This window comes from Pleurodeles waltl, chromosome 10, assembly GCF_031143425.1.
Source record: "Pleurodeles waltl isolate 20211129_DDA chromosome 10, aPleWal1.hap1.20221129, whole genome shotgun sequence".
Lineage (NCBI taxonomy): Eukaryota > Metazoa > Chordata > Amphibia > Caudata > Salamandridae > Pleurodeles > Pleurodeles waltl.
Genome location: NC_090449.1, coordinates 992,327,899 through 992,346,086, shown reverse-complemented (window position 1 = coordinate 992,346,086; position 18,188 = coordinate 992,327,899).

Below are 18,188 nucleotides of genomic sequence, written 5' to 3'. Positions count from 1 at the left end.
GTTACAAAAAGGAGCTCATCTGACCATTCAAAGTCATCAAATGTGTTCAATATATCCTTACTATCTTGTATATAGGACGGTACGTTATGTACAAAAGGTTGTAGGAACACATCAACATACTCTGATAATCTTTCAGTCGGAGAGGAGCTACCAGAGATGATAGGTCGACCTGGAGGAAATTTACCTCCTTTATCTATTTTAGGTAGTACATAAATACATATATATATATATATATACATATGTGTGTGTGTTTGTATGTATATATATATATGTGTGTATATATATATATATATATATATATATACATTTAGCACAATGATAGTTGAGCTATATAGTGCACAATGCCTTACTAATTAATGAGAGGTCATTTATTTTTCTCTCCGTACACAAAGCACTTGTTTAGATTTATTCTTACTCAGAAATCCTTTAAAAGACAAAAATCACTTAGGGCCAAATGTACAAAGCATTTTTCTAGTCGCGAATGGGCGCCTCGCAGAATCAGCCTGTTTGTGACTAGAAAAATGCTTTTTCGGATGTACAAAGTCTAAACTGCGATTCGGTAACTTGTTACCGAATCGCAATTTGGGTTTTGCGATTCGGTATGAGGAAGGGGCATGTCCAGGGCGTCGCTTACTAATACCAAATCTAAATGGTATGTATGATTGTTTTGTGACTGTGATTGCAGACGCAAAACAATTGCAGTTAGCACCAATTTCAAATTGGTGCTAACCCATTCACCTTTGTGAAAGCATGCAAAAATGTTTTTTAAGAGCAGGCAGTAATCCCACGGACCACTTCCTACTCTTGAAAAATGAAACTGAAACGTTTCATTTTTTTCTTTTAAAACACAGCCTGTTTTCCTATAAGGAAAATGGGCTGCATTAAAAAATAAAGATTGTTTTATTTAAAAGCAATCACAGACATGGTGGTCTGCTGACACCAGCAGGCCACAATCCCTGTGATTTTTGCGATTCCCGGTGGGTCGCAAATTGTGACCTACCTCATTAATATTAATGAGGCAGATCTATTTGCCAACCACCCAGAATCACAAAAGAAACTCAATGGAGTTTCTTACATTTGGAATTGTGATTCCCTAATTAGGGAATCGCAATTCTAAATATTTGTACATGTGGCTCTAAGTTTTAATCTGGTGACGTTCGGGCTTTGTTCCTTGAAGTCAGTCAGTGCTTTTTTATTTGAGGCACGGTAGGGAAAACATGGCCCTGTCACCAAAAATAATTCCAATAGCCATAGGGGACCAGCAATGTACTGTTACTGTTCCACTATATATATATATATATATATATATATATACACACAAGTGTTTGCACTGAGAATCATTAAAAAATGTGTATTTTTGTATTCTTAATATAGCTACTCCTATTGGTGCACCATCTGGGCAGGAAATTGCAGCCAGGTTGTGGCAGCAATGGATGGAGGTCATCTGGATGGAATATCATCAGGTAGCTGAGGTACAGCAGGAGGCAGCTGCCATTGCCCAGAGACGCAGTACCTCTAGCCAGAGCCTCCATCCCGGCAGCAAAATTGACTGTGCTGCATTCAAACTATCAATGTTGCCCCCTCCTACTCAGACCACTTCCAAGCCACATGCTTCATGGCTGGTGCTGCTATGCTGTGTAGCAGAAAGCTTTTAATGGGGTGTGATACGCCTCCAATCCTGCATCTAAGCCCTATGATGCCCTTTTTTCTGATTTTGTAAGAAGGACCTTGCTTTGGGTGGGAATGGGGAATGAAACATTGGACTTTTCGAGCTCTTTTGGACATTTTTGACTTTGTGAACACTGGTTGGGGATGGTGTTGTTTGGGGAGAGGTGGTGGACCTGTTGCAGGTGGATTTACTCTTATTGTTATGAAAAATTAAAGGGGAGTTATTTGTTTATTCCACTGCTGCCTTTTACAGCACCATGTTTTTAATCTGCTTATCAAGGTGTATACTACTTAGTTATATTATAGACTTGGCCGCCTACCCTCTGTAATGAGATTGACCGCTGGAGGGTATGCCATCGTCTATGCCTTTATTGTGTTTACCAACCTAGGTGAACAATAATCTTCATTAGAACAGAAGTTAGTTACAAGCTAAACTATTTCACTTTACTCCATCATTCTATTACCTTCATAGGTGAAGCAATGTTTGCCACCTCTGTCAAGCTTCCAAAAACTTATTGTAGGATATTCCAAGGTGCCTTTTTTAATGGTGGTTTCAGTAGTAGCAGGCTAGCATGCTAACAGGGGAGACATTACATGCGAGGTCCCACTCCCACCTTCCTGAACTTCAACTGTAGGATTAATAAGAAAGATTATCCATCAAAGGCAGCTAGATTGAAAGAAAACAGTTAATGGGTTATTTATTTATATCATAACTAGTAGTTCATTAAAACTGAACTCACAAAATTTCTCGAGTCAGGAGAAGTGGCCTCAGAGTCAGGAGTGGACAAAGTAAGCATTTACACAACACAAGGGCGGAATGATGGTGACAAATGATGTATGTTATGTATCTAAATTATGGATCCCTTTTATGCGTGGGAGGGTAAGTGGGGCTATTGCTCAGATACTAGAAGATCATGTAGTGAGTTAGTGTTGCTTTCATCACATCCGTTCTGTGAGAAAACAGGGCTGATTGCAGAGGCCCCCTAACATTTTGCCCCCATTTTCCACTTTTTGCTGGTGTTTTCCTGACTCTGATGGTGCTCTGGGTACTGCTCACCAGTCCCAGGGCCTGTGCTCTGTGTAAAGTCAATATGCAAATTAGGATAATTATAATTGGCTAAGTCAACCTACCTATAAGTCCCTAGTATATGGTAGGGCATGTAGGTTCAGGGAACCCAGCATAGGTAGTGCACCCAGAGGTGCATTGCTGAGGTGCCCAGTGTCATTTAAAGGCAGGCCTGCCTTGGTGGCTGCTTTTGAATTAAAGTTACATGCACATTCGACTTTGGAATGAAAAATACTTCCAAAATCTTAAACTACCTTATTTTTACATAGAAGTCGCCCCTAGGGCGTGCCTTATGTGCCTCTGGGGCTGGGTGCCATCTAACTATAAGCAGGGACCTTATAAAAATAGTTTTATAAGCCCTGGTGAGGTAAAACAGACAAATTTGTTTTTCCCTCATTCTAGTTAATGGCCTCCATAGGCTAGAATGGTGAACTGGTCCATATGTTTGTCATCATGTGGAAAATGTGAATATCACTTTGCAACCAAATGTGACCAGTTGCAGCACATCATGATCGAGCCCTGGAACAGCAACTCTGGCAAAATATGCCTGTCTTGGAAACTTCCATTTTGGGTAGATGGCTCCCACAAATTAAAAAAATCCCACTCCTTCCACAAATGTAAAATAGAAGAGGTCCAACGCTAACATTTTATCCAGCTTCCCATTGTAGAAACTTTGGGTGATTGAGTTTGTAGGGGCCCTCCTGCCTAAATATGGCCATAATAGTAGCCAGGATTTTTTTCTATTTTGGTGCCACCAACGCAGGGGACTTCCAAGAACTAGAAGGTGGTAGAGTCAATGTGCTTCTTGAGGCAGTAACTGTGTGCGGTGGTGTTTCCATCTTACTTTTAAACTATTTTGAGGTTGCTGAGACAGGTGATACTGGTGAACTGCTGGGGTTAGGGCTGCCTTGTGTCAACCTCTTCTCCCTCATTATCTCCCACCTTTGACATTGCAAAAATATATACAAGTAGGGAGAGTCCCAAGAGGACTGAGAATTTTTATTTTACCAAATAATTCGGATATAAGTCCTGAAAACCTTGAAGAATGGGGTATGAATACCATGGAATGTTCAAAACGTATGATGCAAATCCGAATCAAGGCCCTCATTCTGACCCTGGCGGTCTTTGACCGCCAGGGCGGAGGACCGCGGGAGCACCGCCGACAGGCCGGCGGTGCTCCAATGGGGATTCCGACCGCGGCGGTAAAGCCGCGGTCGGACCGGCACCACTGGCGGGCTCCCGCCAGTGTACCGCCGCCCCATTGAATCCTCCACGGCGGCGCAGCTTGCTGCACCGCCGCGGGGATTCCGACCCCCCCTACCGCCATCCAGATCCCGGCGGTCCGACCGCTGGGATCCGGATGGCGGTAGTGGGGGTCGCGGGGCCCCTGGGGGCCCCTGCAGTGCCCATGCCACTGGCATGGGCATTGCAGGGGCCCCCGTAAGAGGGCCCCTACATGTATTTCACTGTCTGCTGCGCAGACAGTGAAATACGCGACGGGTGCAACTGCACCCGTCGCACAGCTTCCACTCCGCCGGCTCGATTCCGAGCCGGCTTCATCGTGGAAGCCTCTTTCCCGCTGGGCTGGCGGGCGGTCTGAAGGCGACCGCCCGCCAGCCCAGCGGGAAAGTCAGAATTACCGCCGCGGTCTTTCGACTGCGGAACGGTAATCTGACGGCGGGACTTTGGCGGGCGGCCTCCGCCGCCCGCCAAGGTCAGAATGAGGGCCCAAGTATGCTAAACACGACATCGAAAAACTAAGACAGAATATTAAAGAACTTGAAGAACAAATTGGGATGTTAGATCAAGAAGAAGAAAAGGAAAAATGTAAAAAAAACTATGAATACTTTCCTTGACAAATATGAGAATCAAATAGAAGAACAGAAAAAAAGTATGTTTTTGAGAGACGCTAAAGGTTATGAATCAGGGCGGATTTTAACCTTTGCAAAAAGATTCGATATATTGAAACAACAGCTACATGCGGGACACATAGATTTGGACCAAACTAAGAACACAGAAAGAAGTGGATTGGAAACAGATCTAAGCAAAGGTGAAGGCACTGGCAAAAACATAAGAAAAACAACTTTTTTTAGATGAAATGAAATTGGTATATCTGGATCAAACAACACCGAAGACCAGAGGAAGGGGAGGAAGAGGCAGGGGCCAAGGATGGCGAGACCCCATAGGAAGAGGAAGACGAGGAGGGGGAAAAGGAAAGGATTACATGCTACGCAGTCAGAAAGAACAATTAATTCACAATCATCAGCTGGGCAATCTGAAAATCTGATTGTTAATCTTTCAAATTATGTACTAAATAAAGTAGAAACAGCAGTGTTATCGAAGGGTTTGAGTTTCTGCCCGGAAAAACATCAGGACTTTGTCCAAACAAGAATTGACCTATACAAGTTTGTAAGAAAATTGAAATTGGCAAAATATTTTTCCAAAACAGGCGACATCGGAAGGAAGTCCTGATATTAGGAGCTTAGATATAAACATAGAACAAAGTATTGATCTAAAAACAATTTATGATTTGACCCATAATCTAAGAGATGAAGAGCTAACTGAAACTCAAATACTGGCCACACTGGGCATTGAGACAGATCTTAGTGTCAGAACAAAATTCAAACCGAAATCTAAGTTCTGTCCATCTCTCTCCCCAGGCAACAAAATTGACATATTTCATGACTTGGTAGTGAGCGACCTAGAGATATTACAGCCCTCTCAAAAACAAGACAAGGAAATTTTTTACAAAGGATCAACGTGAAGCGTTAAAAGGTCTGATAGATAATCAGACAATAGTGATTAAACCTGCGGACAAGGGAGGTAACATTGCAATTTGGAACTAGGACGACTATGTAGAGGAAGCACTCAGACAATTGAACATGAATACAAATTACTGTAAACTGATGCAGAATCCCATTAATGATCTAATATGGGACTTGAATGAAAGATTAGAAAAATGGTACTCAGAAGGTTTGATCAGTTGTGATGAAAAATTGTACATGATGAATGACAATCCAATTATGCCTACAATACATTTCTTGCCGAAAATCCACAAAACCTTAGATAAACCTCCGGGCAGGCCCATAATATCAGGTTGTGGCTCACTATATGAAGGTATTTTCGAACTATGTAGCTTATTACTTGGCCCCAATGGTAAAAGATTTAAACTCATACATACATGATGCTGGAGATTTTCTAAGAGCATTGGATGGCGTAGTATGGCAGTCTGACTACTTGTTGGTTACGATAGATGTTGTGTCATTGTACACCTCTATTTCACATCAGGTGGGGATAAATGCAGTGAAATTCTTCTTGTGGCAAAAAAGTATCCATTTTCTGAAACATTCTGAGATGTTATTAGAGATGATAGAACTATGTCTCAATAACAAAAAAATTCTGTTTATTCATCAGATCTACAAACAAATGTGTGGGACAGCGATGGGAATGTCCTTCTCCCCGAGTTATGCGAATCTCACGATGGGGTGGTGGGAGATAAACATAGCTTGGGGTCAAGAGAATGATAGATACATGGACAGAGTGATCATGTGGCTTTATTACATAGATGATCTGTTCTTGATTTGGCATGGAACTGTGCATGAATTTGAGGAAGTCTTCAGTGTATTGAATAATAATGATGTAGGATTACAGTTTACATACAAAACAAGCAATAGCTCGATTGAGTTTTTAGATGTACAAGTGTACATTGTAGTAGGAGAATTACGAACTACACTACACAGGAAACCCACAGCAGTGCAGAATAAGGGTTTCTTTTGTTGTAGAAAATGTGAGGCTTGTAAAATTGGATGTGACAAAAAGTCTATAACAGACTTTAAAGGCAGAGAAGTATTGATTAAAGAGAGAATTACATTGAAACATCTTTTGTTGTATATGTCTTGGAATGTCGATGTGGCCTCAGATACGTGGGTAGTACCATATGCCCCTAAAAAAACATATCTTGGAACACATAAGGGCAGTACAAAATGAGGATACCACATACGCAATAACCAAACATTTGAAAACTCACTCAGATATGAATTGGTTGTCTATGAAATACTATGGTATTGCAACAATACAAAAACACGAATGTGGGGGCGATAGGATTCAAAGATTGAGAAGGTTGGATTCCAGATATATTATCAGATTAAAAATGAAGATGCCATATGGGATTAATTACGATGAGGAGTTATATTGCCATCTCTGATTTCGAATGCAAAGTAGGAATAAGGTCTTACTGTCTTTGGTGAATATTAACAACTAAAATAATGTTAAACAATTTTAGTCCGGCAAAAACAGGGAGATGTTTCCCTATGGTAAAATGAGGGCGAATAGTTTGAAACACTGACAAGGATGAAATGTAGATTTCAGAACTGCAAATGAAAATAGCAAGGACAGTTGAATATCATTTCAAATAATAATGTGGAGTATAGTAATTGTTGTAGGAATTATGACTTTGTGTTCTTTTTTCTGTTTGATTGCACTGATGTGGCAGATTGATGCACAGGCATTTTTAGTATTTGTTGTTACATTAGATACACTTATGGGGAGCATTGAAATTAGTGGTGTGGTGTTTAGCACTATATATTTTGTAAAAAACTGCATATCCCAGAATGCCATATAAAGGCATGGCTTAGAGGAAAAGTATAAGTAGTGCATGTAATGGATTAAGGATTTACCGTGATCAAGACTGGGAAGGTCGAAACGCGTTGGTGTTAGTTGGTGGGGTTTTCATGTTCTAAATAAAAGAAGATTATTGGAATCCTGTGAGTGCGGCATCTTTAACTTTGGTGTTAAACTGGTTTCAATATATATATATATATATACATATATATATATATACAGAGAAATCTCTCTTTATAGATATTTATTTGGATATTTTTTTAACTTTTTTCTGAGGGTGTTGGGGGTGTGATTGCCCCCCAGGAAAAAAACATTGTTTTTAAAAATAGAAATAATGCTGCCACGGGGTGCCACTTGCACGGGGGCCAACCCCACCAAACAAGATCCCTGGGGCCTAGGGCTGTTTCCTGCAATAGATTGCAGCCGCACTGCGATCCATGGGCAGGAGACAGAGCCAGAAGGGCATTGGTGGAAAGGGGAGACTCTCCCCTTTCCATCTGGCAACTGGGGAGGCCATTTTGGCCTTTTTTCCCCACCGGAGATGGGGAAGGGCTCTTACCTGCCACTCTGCTGATCCGGTGGGGGAAAATGTGACATACTGACGTCACAGATTGGCAGGAGGAAATTCAGGGAGAGACGCACATGGGGAGAAAAAAAAAAAAAAAAACATCCCAGGCATCAGCCAGTGATCGTGGCCCACTTGAAAGAGGGAGTTTGTGTGCAGACCATTGGCCAACACACGCACTGATAGGGTTGAGAGTGATTATTTTTAACACTTGTTTCTTGATTTATGCATGAACTTTGAGTCACTAACATGCCAAAGTTAGCAGAAGTGACTTTGCACACCTTTTGATCCCCAATGATATGATAGGGTTGACATGATTTCATTACTTTGCTTCTCAGCAGGCTTTTATTAGCTGCTGAGGAGAATATGTGACAGAACAACTAGGTCCTAAACAACTATAGCCTAAACCACTACTGCTAAACAACTAAAAAGTCTCTACAACTAAGTACTGAACAACTACTGTCTGAACAACTACTGTGTCTGAATAACAATTGCCTGAACAACTAATATATATATATATTCTAAACAACTAATAAACCATATAAACCAAAAGGAAAACCTTACCTTAAAATTAGTTGTTCAGGCAATTGTTATTCAGACACAGTAGTTGTTCAGACAGTAGTTGTTCAGTACTTAGTTGTAGAGACTTTTTAGTTGTTTAGCAGTAGTGGTTCAGGCAAGTAGTGGTTTAGACCTAGTTGTTCAGGGTGTTTCCCGCTGAGGATCCTCAGAGTTGCAAATATTTTGAACTATCGAAAATAAAAGTGACTCCAAGAACCTTCGTAATGTTCTGTGATTTGCACTTCCACCATTACCGATTAGGCCAAGATTGGAGAAGGTAATGGAGCCGCTGATACCCCCTAGTTTACGTCCATGGTTTTATAGGAACGTAGAAGCAGTTTCTGGAAGGTTGACCTTCGGGAATACATAATGTTTGCATAGGATGACACAGTTTGAAAATAATAGTAAAGCCTTAAAAGTCTTAAAAACAAGCTCTTGCTAGATGTGTCGTCACCGTATACGCAGATTAAAAGGGGTTGCCACGCAACGTTAATTGATTTACCGTATTCTTAAACAAAATGTGTATAATACTCAAGACAGACAGCATTCTTATCATCACCGCTGCAGCATTTAGCACTCATTTCCAGTGAACTTATTTTAGGAATTTTCCTGTGCATTAGCACGAAGAACTGTTCAGAGCCATCCAAACTGTCTGCTTCTTTCCTGTTAAAGAGACACTATTGCAAGTATCCTTCAACAATGTGCATCTCTCTTGAATAGACATTAACAAAGTAACATCATATGAAACTCTTCCTTTTCTTGGTGCTCCTCTACTTAGCGATTCCATTTGCTTCGGGGCTGCTGCTTATAGATTCAATAGTGTCATTCCTCAAATTGCAAGGAAATGCCCTGCCAAGAAGCCTTAGAGGAGGTAGCACACGGTCTAGGAAGAGAACTTGTCAGATGTAATTTAGAATCGCCTTAACTTGACAGCCATAAAAGTACTTTGGAACAAGATAATTGAAGTATTATACACAATGTGATGCAGGACTAGGGGCGGTCACAACCGAAAAGGAAGCTGCTAACAAATGTTTTAGAGATAGATATTTTATGTGCGTGCAAAGGCTGATGTACGTTTTAACAAATGCGGTTATTCACAATATACACCCGTGATTCCATCCCCACCTTTTACTAGAAAAAAGGAAAGCCAAAGTTGTGGGGGTAAAGTATGGTTTACAAGCTAATTGTTGAAAAAATATAGATTAACATGATTACTTTTATGCGCGCATCTAGGCCGTGTAGAGTCCAGTAATTTGTGAAATACATATGTTAATTGCATGGAATAAACATATAAGAAAACTTTTAGAATGCCTTTTAATAAATATTGTGAAGTAAGAATAGTGTAGACGTGGTAAGGTTTGGTGAATGTGCAAATACTGATGAGGAATTTTATGATTAGTGTAAAGTAAAATTATACATAAGGTCGGGGTCGGAGGAGCTTTTTCTACTAAGTATTGATACTGAGGAATTGTCATTCAATTACTTACCAGTTCTTCTCATACCACTACTTACACGATGAGAAGTTTTAGCCTTCCCCAATCATTGTGTGAGTTACCTAAAGCCAATCAAAAGAACATCAAATAAAAACATCCTCCCCTCTCTCCACACCCCTCCTACAAGAATGGTGATAAAAGGAGATGGAGCCCACAATACTTTCTGTACTTCCCCAAGCTATTGAAAGGGAAACAGGTTGTGAAGGAGAACAGGAGGGAGAGTTGTAAGCATTGGTACAAGAAAAAGGGCATTCAGAGTAATGAAGATTATCAGTAAGTAATTGAATCATTACCTCCTGAACCATCATCTCTGCACTGCTTACTAAATGAAGATACACCAGTTCAATCTGCACCACCTAATTCCCTGACAGACAACAAGTACTCCCAATGCAGACAACAAAACATTTGAATGCACATTTAGGAGACACAATGCTTTAGGGAATAGCTGCCATCACTACCCTAGTATAAACATTCAAAGTTTCAGAATTCTATACACCCAGTCTACAGTGAGTAACAAAAGTAGACAAGACACAAACTTTTCTGATGTGTGCCTCTCATAGATTTCTTAGAAAGATCAGGGTTAGTTTTGACTCTCAAAAACTGGACATGTTTCTGATTTTTAAAATCCTTTTTAAGTATGTCTGAGTGGAAGCATTCACTCCACTCATGGAATTGGTGGAGTTTGGTAACTATGCACTATGTGTATGATGCAGAGTTCCTGCTAAGTTCTGCCATCCTGTGTGTGGTATATTTTGTTTTCTGTTGGCACGTACAAGACTTGTTTTGGCACATGCTGGCGAGTGCCACAATACTTTTTAGCCAGTTTCAAGTTGAGATAATTCTCCAAAGGACCATTCAAGTTGTTTTCAGTGCGAGATGGAGGAAGTGCCCTGGAGACTCCAACTTCCTGTTCCTGTCTAGCAGGCTCCATGCAGTGCTTTGTCCATCTCCTGGACAATTTTCACTTGGATATCAAGGTGGAAGGATTTCTTTCTTTGTCTGCCGCATATACCATTGGATATACAGACTTTGATTTTGTGATATCACATGTACTTTTATTTGACTTTTAAATTCGATTGTCATTGTGGTGGGTGCCCTGGAGTTTCAGTAGGAGCCTAGTTATTCCTTTGCATTTCAGTTTTTATGTTTTGTAATGTTGCACAGTTCAGGACATTTTCTCTATGTTTGATACATGTTCAATATGAATTTATTTTAGTATGTGGTCTAGTCTGCTAATGCTCCATTCAGCCAGTAGTCCCAGTACTAGTCATCAGCCCTTGAAAGAACTGTTTCGGGGTATGTGTTGTTTTAAAACATCATTCAGGGTAGGGATGGCATTGGATTAAATACAAAAACATGGGTTATTTCTTGTACTTCATATTGTTTTTCGCTTAAAGTGTATAGGTTGGGTAATATTTGATTCCCTGGGAGGATGTGTGTTATAAATTGTTTATACCTCAATTAATTTTCATTTTTGTCATTGCTTAATGACTGGTAGTGTTTTCTCCAGTGGTACAATTCCTCTTTTGTCTGTGTGTGTGTGTGAGTGTGTTTTCCATAGGACACCATTTGCCTTTGTTCTCAATGCTTTGTTGCCGGGGGAATTGTGTGAAGTCCATAGGCTTTAATGTGTTCTTTGTTTTCCATGCCTCCTTGCTGTTGTTGGTCGACCATGTGGCTGGTGGCCATTTTGAGGAGCCAGTCAGTGTTCTTTTGCCATAGACCTGCATGTGTCCTTTATTCTCCATGCCTCATTTCTTGCTGTTGTTAGTTGGTTGACCATGTGGCCTGCTGCCATTTTGTGTAGCTCCTAACCAGCCATTGTGTTTTTGCCATAGGCATGCATATGTTCTTGTTGGAAATAGCCTTTCTGCAGGGTCACCCCAAACCTTTCGCCCCCTCTTTTTCTGACCTCATTTTTCCTGGCTTTAGGACTCTGCGCACTTTATCACTGCTAAAAAGTGCTGTCACTTCGACTTGGTATTTAAAAGTAATTGCCAAGCGTAAACTCCCCTTTTTCTACATATAAGCCACCCCTAAGGTAGGCCCTAGGTAGCCCATGATGAGGGTGCTATGTATGTAAAAGGCAGGACATGAACATGTGTGTTCTATATGTCATGGTATTGTAAAACTCCTAAATTCATTTTTACACTGCTGTGAGGCCTGCTCCTTTCATAGAATAGCATTAAGGAAACCCTCATATTCTGTTTAAGTGGTAGATTCTGATCAGAAAGGAGTAGCCAGGTCATATTTAGTATGACCAGAATGGTAATTGAAAATCCTATTTATTGGTGATGTTGGATTTAATATTACTATTCTAGAAATGCCACTTTTAGAAAGTGAGCATTTTTCTTCACTCAAATCCTTCTGTGCCTTATAATCCACGTCTGGCTTGGTTACTTGACAGCTCCCTTGTGCATTTGACTCAGACAACCCCAAACACAGGATGCTAAGTCACATCTGCACACATCTGCATACTGAATCGGTCTTCCTGGGCTGGGAGGATGGAGGGCCTGACACTTACATTTGAAAGGACAGTGGCCTGCCCTCACACAATGGATTTAACGTTGGGGTTAAACTGGTTTCAAGATTAATGGGATTAGGTCCTTCCCTGGTGCCGGCACCGATGTGGAGCGCGCCTCTTTTCTGGACCTGGTGGAGTTTGAAATATACACATATATATATATATATATATATATATATATATATATATATATATATATATATATATATGTATATACGTATATATGTATGTATATATATATATATATATATATATTTATATATATATATATATATATATATATATACCACAAAGATGACGTTGCACTCCCAGAGGTAACATCTTGGCAGTTTCCAATTTATTCCAGTGTAATTAAGAGGCAGATTTCATGCATTTCTCAACACACCACAACGCGTTTCAACTTTCGTCTTCAACAGGTGGTTTCAATTTGCATTTGCATGTTGTTCCAGTTTAGTTGCCTTTCGGCATTCTGGTATTTGTAGGGTTAATGTTTTATAAATGTGATACATTTTCACACATCATTAAATCAAAATTAATCTGGTATTCCTTGTTGTTATCCAAATTCGGTCTTATCAACAAAGTCAATTTTGACACAGTTCTTTGCAATATCCTGGCACAAGTTGTCTATCCGGGCATTTCATTCATCATCTAACAACGTTCCCAATGTGACACAGCAGTTAACTCACCAAATACTGGTAATGCCCTGCTCACTTTGTTGAAAATGTATGATTTCCACCAAACCTCCGGACTCCTTTCAGAGCCGCATCGGTATTTGTAAGTCCTTATTTCGAAATTACGCAAGGCGCTGCACACATTCCATTGTGCAGTACAAACCCTGGGAAAACTGCCAGGATGTTATCTCATCTTTGTGGATTATTTAAAGGGTTTTTGGGTCTTAACTTGGTTCCTGCACCAGCAGATTGACTGCTCTGTTTAATATATCTATATATATATATATCTATATATATATATATATAGATATATGCAAAAAAGAGAATAGAGAACTCTGGGTAGTTCCCAAGTTTAGGTGGAGAGCAGCTCTAGTAAGGAGCACCCTGCAACACCAGCGACACTCTAGATTTGCTCACCTCAAATGTCTGTTTATCTAGCAAAGTATTTAAGCATTGGATCAGCACAGTGCTATCCACGCCGAGCTAGACAGTGACAAAGTCTTTTGCCATTTATACAGCAAAGTCTTTAAGCTGGTGTTGCAGGGTGCTCCTTACTAGAGCTGCTCTCCACCTAAACTTGGGAACTACCCAGAGTTCTCTATTCTCTTTTTTGCATAATTTATGCGTCACTCTAACCCTGAAAGGGATTTGTTTTGATTTATACTGGGTGCTCCCTTGTGTCTGGACAAAGCTAAACCTCTCTGATGAGCTCTAATGAGAGCGAAACACGTGTCAGGGGTTGCTTTTACTCATTTCAGGTTGGCTTGGATGGTATTTTATCAGTCCAAAGCTGTAATACTGTGCCTGGAGTGGTAAATGGCTTTTGTCATTTTACAGCTCGGCAAGGTTGATACTGTGTCAAACCTAAGCTTAAAGACTTTGCTGTATAAATGGCAAAAGACTTTGTCACTGTCTAGCTCGGCGTGGATAGCACTGTGCTGATCCAATGCTTAAATACTTTGCTAGATAAACAGACATTTGAGGTGAGCAAATCTAGAGTGTCGCTGGTGTTGCAGGGTGCTCCTTACTAGAGCTGCTCTCCACCTAAACTTGGGAACTACCCAGAGTTCTCTATTCTCTTTTTTGCATAATTTATGCGTCACTCTAACCCTGAAAGGGATTTGTTTTGATATATAGATATATATATATATATATATATATATATATATATATATATATATATATATATATAGAGAGAGAGACAGAGAGGGTTGGTATCTCTCTCTCTCTATATAACTTTTTTTTATACATTTAGGTTTCCCTCCCACGTTAGGGCTCACAGGGAGCTCTACAAAGCTGGCACTGTGACCTGCGGTACAGTTTGTTGTAACTGCAAAGGAATCCCACAGGAGCTTGTTTGCAAGAAGCTCCAGAAATTTCAGAGTACTGCGTTGCATTCCAACAAATTGCTCACAGCCAAGTTCTCAGATAGGCGTGATGCATATGTGTTCTCTACAATTCATGATGAGAGCACTTCCCCGATCAGAGTTTGGGGTCAAATGGCCACAGTCCACAATCCCACCTGTATACTTGATTAAAATAGGTACATGAGTGCAGTGGTCGAGAACAATCAGGTTCTTCGGCCATACCATGCGGGTCGTAAAACTTGCACTTATTTGGTACAAGAAATTGTTTGACCCACCTGATCCAGATGGCAAAATACAATATGTATGTTGTTTATCGTCAGACAACCACAGGAAGACTTATGACTTTCTTTGACTTCCAGTTTTCTGCAATTGTAAGCCTCACTGCTTTTACAGAAACAGCAGTCTCCACTGCATATTTTGCGGAGGATGTGGCAAGGCTGCAGAGCGACACTTTGCTGATCACATTTGTAAAACATCCAAAAAGGATTGTCCATGTTGTTGCTGCAATGTGTGCTTGAAGCATGGAAAGCAGCAGGAGAGTCATTATTACTGTTCCCAGTGCCCATCTCAGCCAGGACTCTGTGTCCCTACTTGCTGTACATTGTATTATACTAAAGCAAAGTACTGGCAAATTGACTAAGGCGGAGCTGCCATTGGGTAAAACTTTCAGTGGCTGTGCATGCATACCACACATCCATGGTCCACTGCTTCGTTAGGCAAGCAGCCACAGAATTTTACTTCATCTACTTCAGGAAATCATGGACTTCCTTATGGCCTGCTCAACGTCTTTATCTGCTGTCAGAATGTGGTAGGTGGTCTGTTAGATTAACATGCATTATGGTCCCCACACTGTACATACTTTTGAACAGAACACATGCCACATTGTCACGGAGTACCCTGTGTGGCAAAATCGTAAAGGCGTGACTGAATTTTGAAGTGCTTATTAGGGAACTTATATATTTTACACAAGGACCACCATGACTGCCAATGAGAACCAGAGTAAGTGTAATAAGTCAAACAAATGTCCTGTCAGACATATTCACCAACAACTCTACTTGTTTGAAAGTGTGCAAACTGAATTTGTAGCTTCACTTTCAAAGCAAACGTAGAAATGTTGGTGAATGAGTGCCACAGGATATTTGTTTGACTCTTTACTTTAGAGACCTTTCGTAGTATTCACCATCATGTCCACCATAGTTGCAAGGGTAGATATGCTCGCTCAGTTCAAGGAATAGGTCTCACAAGGCATACTCGGAAACCCCCAACTTGCATCCACAAACTAGAAGGAGTTGGATTTATCACACTAATTGCACTGATGAGCATGAAAGACATGTTTTCTTGAGCTTCAAATCACGAATGGCGGAAGGCATTAGTACAGGCTCACTTGGCAATTATACAGGATTAGTCAAGACTCTGATGAGGACAGAGACCTGAATGGGTAAGACAGGCTTATGGTTAGTGTGCTTTCCCAGGAATATTACACAGGTAGAAGGCAGATAGTAAAGGTAATACAGATGCACATCATACGCACCTATGGATTCAAACCATTGGTGCCACGCAGGCATTGAAGGCCAACGACACATATGTGTTAGTGTTTGACCTGCCTGCCATTTCCATCCTCCGTTCGAACTTACTAGATGTTCAATTTGTTGTATGACAAGTGCATTACAGTCTTAGCACGTAACGGTGAATGGGACATATGCTACGTTCTCACGGACTACCTTGTGTACCAAACACTACCCTTCTTCATAGTTTATGACGTTCTAGTTAGGAAACTTCATGAAAATACCCCACCATGGTTGCCTTAGTTTCAATGGTAGATATGCTCACTCAGTTCGATGAATGGGTCTCACAAGGCATTTTTTTGACACCCCCAGCTTGCATCCAGAAACTGGAAGGAGTTAAATTTAGCACAGTGAATGCACTAAAGGCCCACGAAAAACCTGAGCCTCAGGTGTCATGGGAGTCATACTAAAGGCTCCTTCTGCATGCCTTCGGTAATGTTCCGGAAGAAGGAGGCGGTTATTTGACAGAAGGTACAATGTAGTCAAACTTATTCCATCCTGTGGCATATGAATGTGATGGGCCCTTGTCTGGCAGCGGTAAGTTGATGTGAATGCAGTTATTGGTTGGATTGGGCCATGGCTGGCCGTATGAAAGTGTTGTGTGTTGTGCATGAATGGCCTGTGAATGGACCATAAAGCAGTTGGTGCTGTGAAGTTGCTTTATGGCTAACATGCAGAAGGCTTGGTTTTAATATTCAGATACTTTGATAAGTATTTATACTTTGAAACCATAATTTCTGGAAATGCTAAACCAACCAGTGTGAGTGGTGGATTAACTTTAACATACTGGTACCAGGTGAGTCCAAGGGTGCAGGACTTGTGTGGATCTCATGAGTTTTCCTTCGCCCAGAATCCTTGGAATTAAAAACTTTGCTTAAAAAACACATTTTCCTTGCATTTCTGTGAAGGAAAATCCTGGAATCTGCAGGCAGTCATAAATTGTCCACCACCCAGCATTGCCCTAAGTCTCCAGAGAAAAACATTGCCTCACTGGTGTGGATGGGCAAGTGACTGTGACAGGGAAGTGCCCAAAACGTATTGTGGAGATATCAAACATCACAAAACAACCTGGTTTCGTAAATCAGTCACATGTATCTTTGGTCATAGGCTTCGCAGCCATATAGGGAAACTTACCAAATCAAGACATTTCTGAAAACTAGACACCCAGGGCAGTCCACGTAGCTGTAGCATGTGTGGATTACACAAAGTTTTCTTACCCACTATTTTCCTTGCTTTTCCATCACATAAACTACAGGAATGTGCAGGGATTTACAAAATCCCTACCACCCAATGCTTCCCCACTTGTCCTCATAAAAACACAACCCACTGGTGTGCCTGTGCCTAGTGGCCGCATCAGGAATGGATCACTCCAGGGTCAACAGAAGACCTCATGCAAAGACTACTATTGACCCTTGTGTGATCCAACTTGTCACAGTCACTAGGCCCAGGCACACCAGTGGGATAGCTTTTTTACTGGGACAAGTTGGGGAACGCTAGGTGGTAATTTGTTTGTGGAGCCGTGCATTATCCTATGGTTTACTTTCCAGAAATGCAAGGAAAAATACTGTTTTTGTCCAATGTTTCAGCTTTGCAGGGTATTCTGGGTAAAAAACTCTGAGGAATACACACAAGCCACACCTTTGTGGACTCCCCTGTGTGTCTATTTTCTAGAAATGTCTGGGTTTGTAGGTTACCCTAAAGGTTCTAGATCCCAGGACTAATTAGTACACTCACCTCAGTCATCATTATCGCCACAGTAGGTCTTGGGCATTTCCTGTCATGGGCATTAGGCCCACCCATACAAGTGAGGTACCATTTTTATCAGGAGACTTGGGGGAATGCTGGGTGGGAGGAAGTTTTTGGCTCCCCTCAGATTCCAGAAGTGTGCAGCACTGAAATGTGGGGAAGAGTGTTTTTTAGCCCAATTTTGAGATTTGCAAAGAATTCTGGGTAACAGAACCCAGTGAGAACCCCACAAGTCACCCCATTCTGGATTTCCATAGGTGTCTACTTTCCAAAAATGTTCAGGTTTGTTAGGTTTCCCTATATGCCGGCTGAGCTAGAAGCCAAAATCCACATCCAGGCACT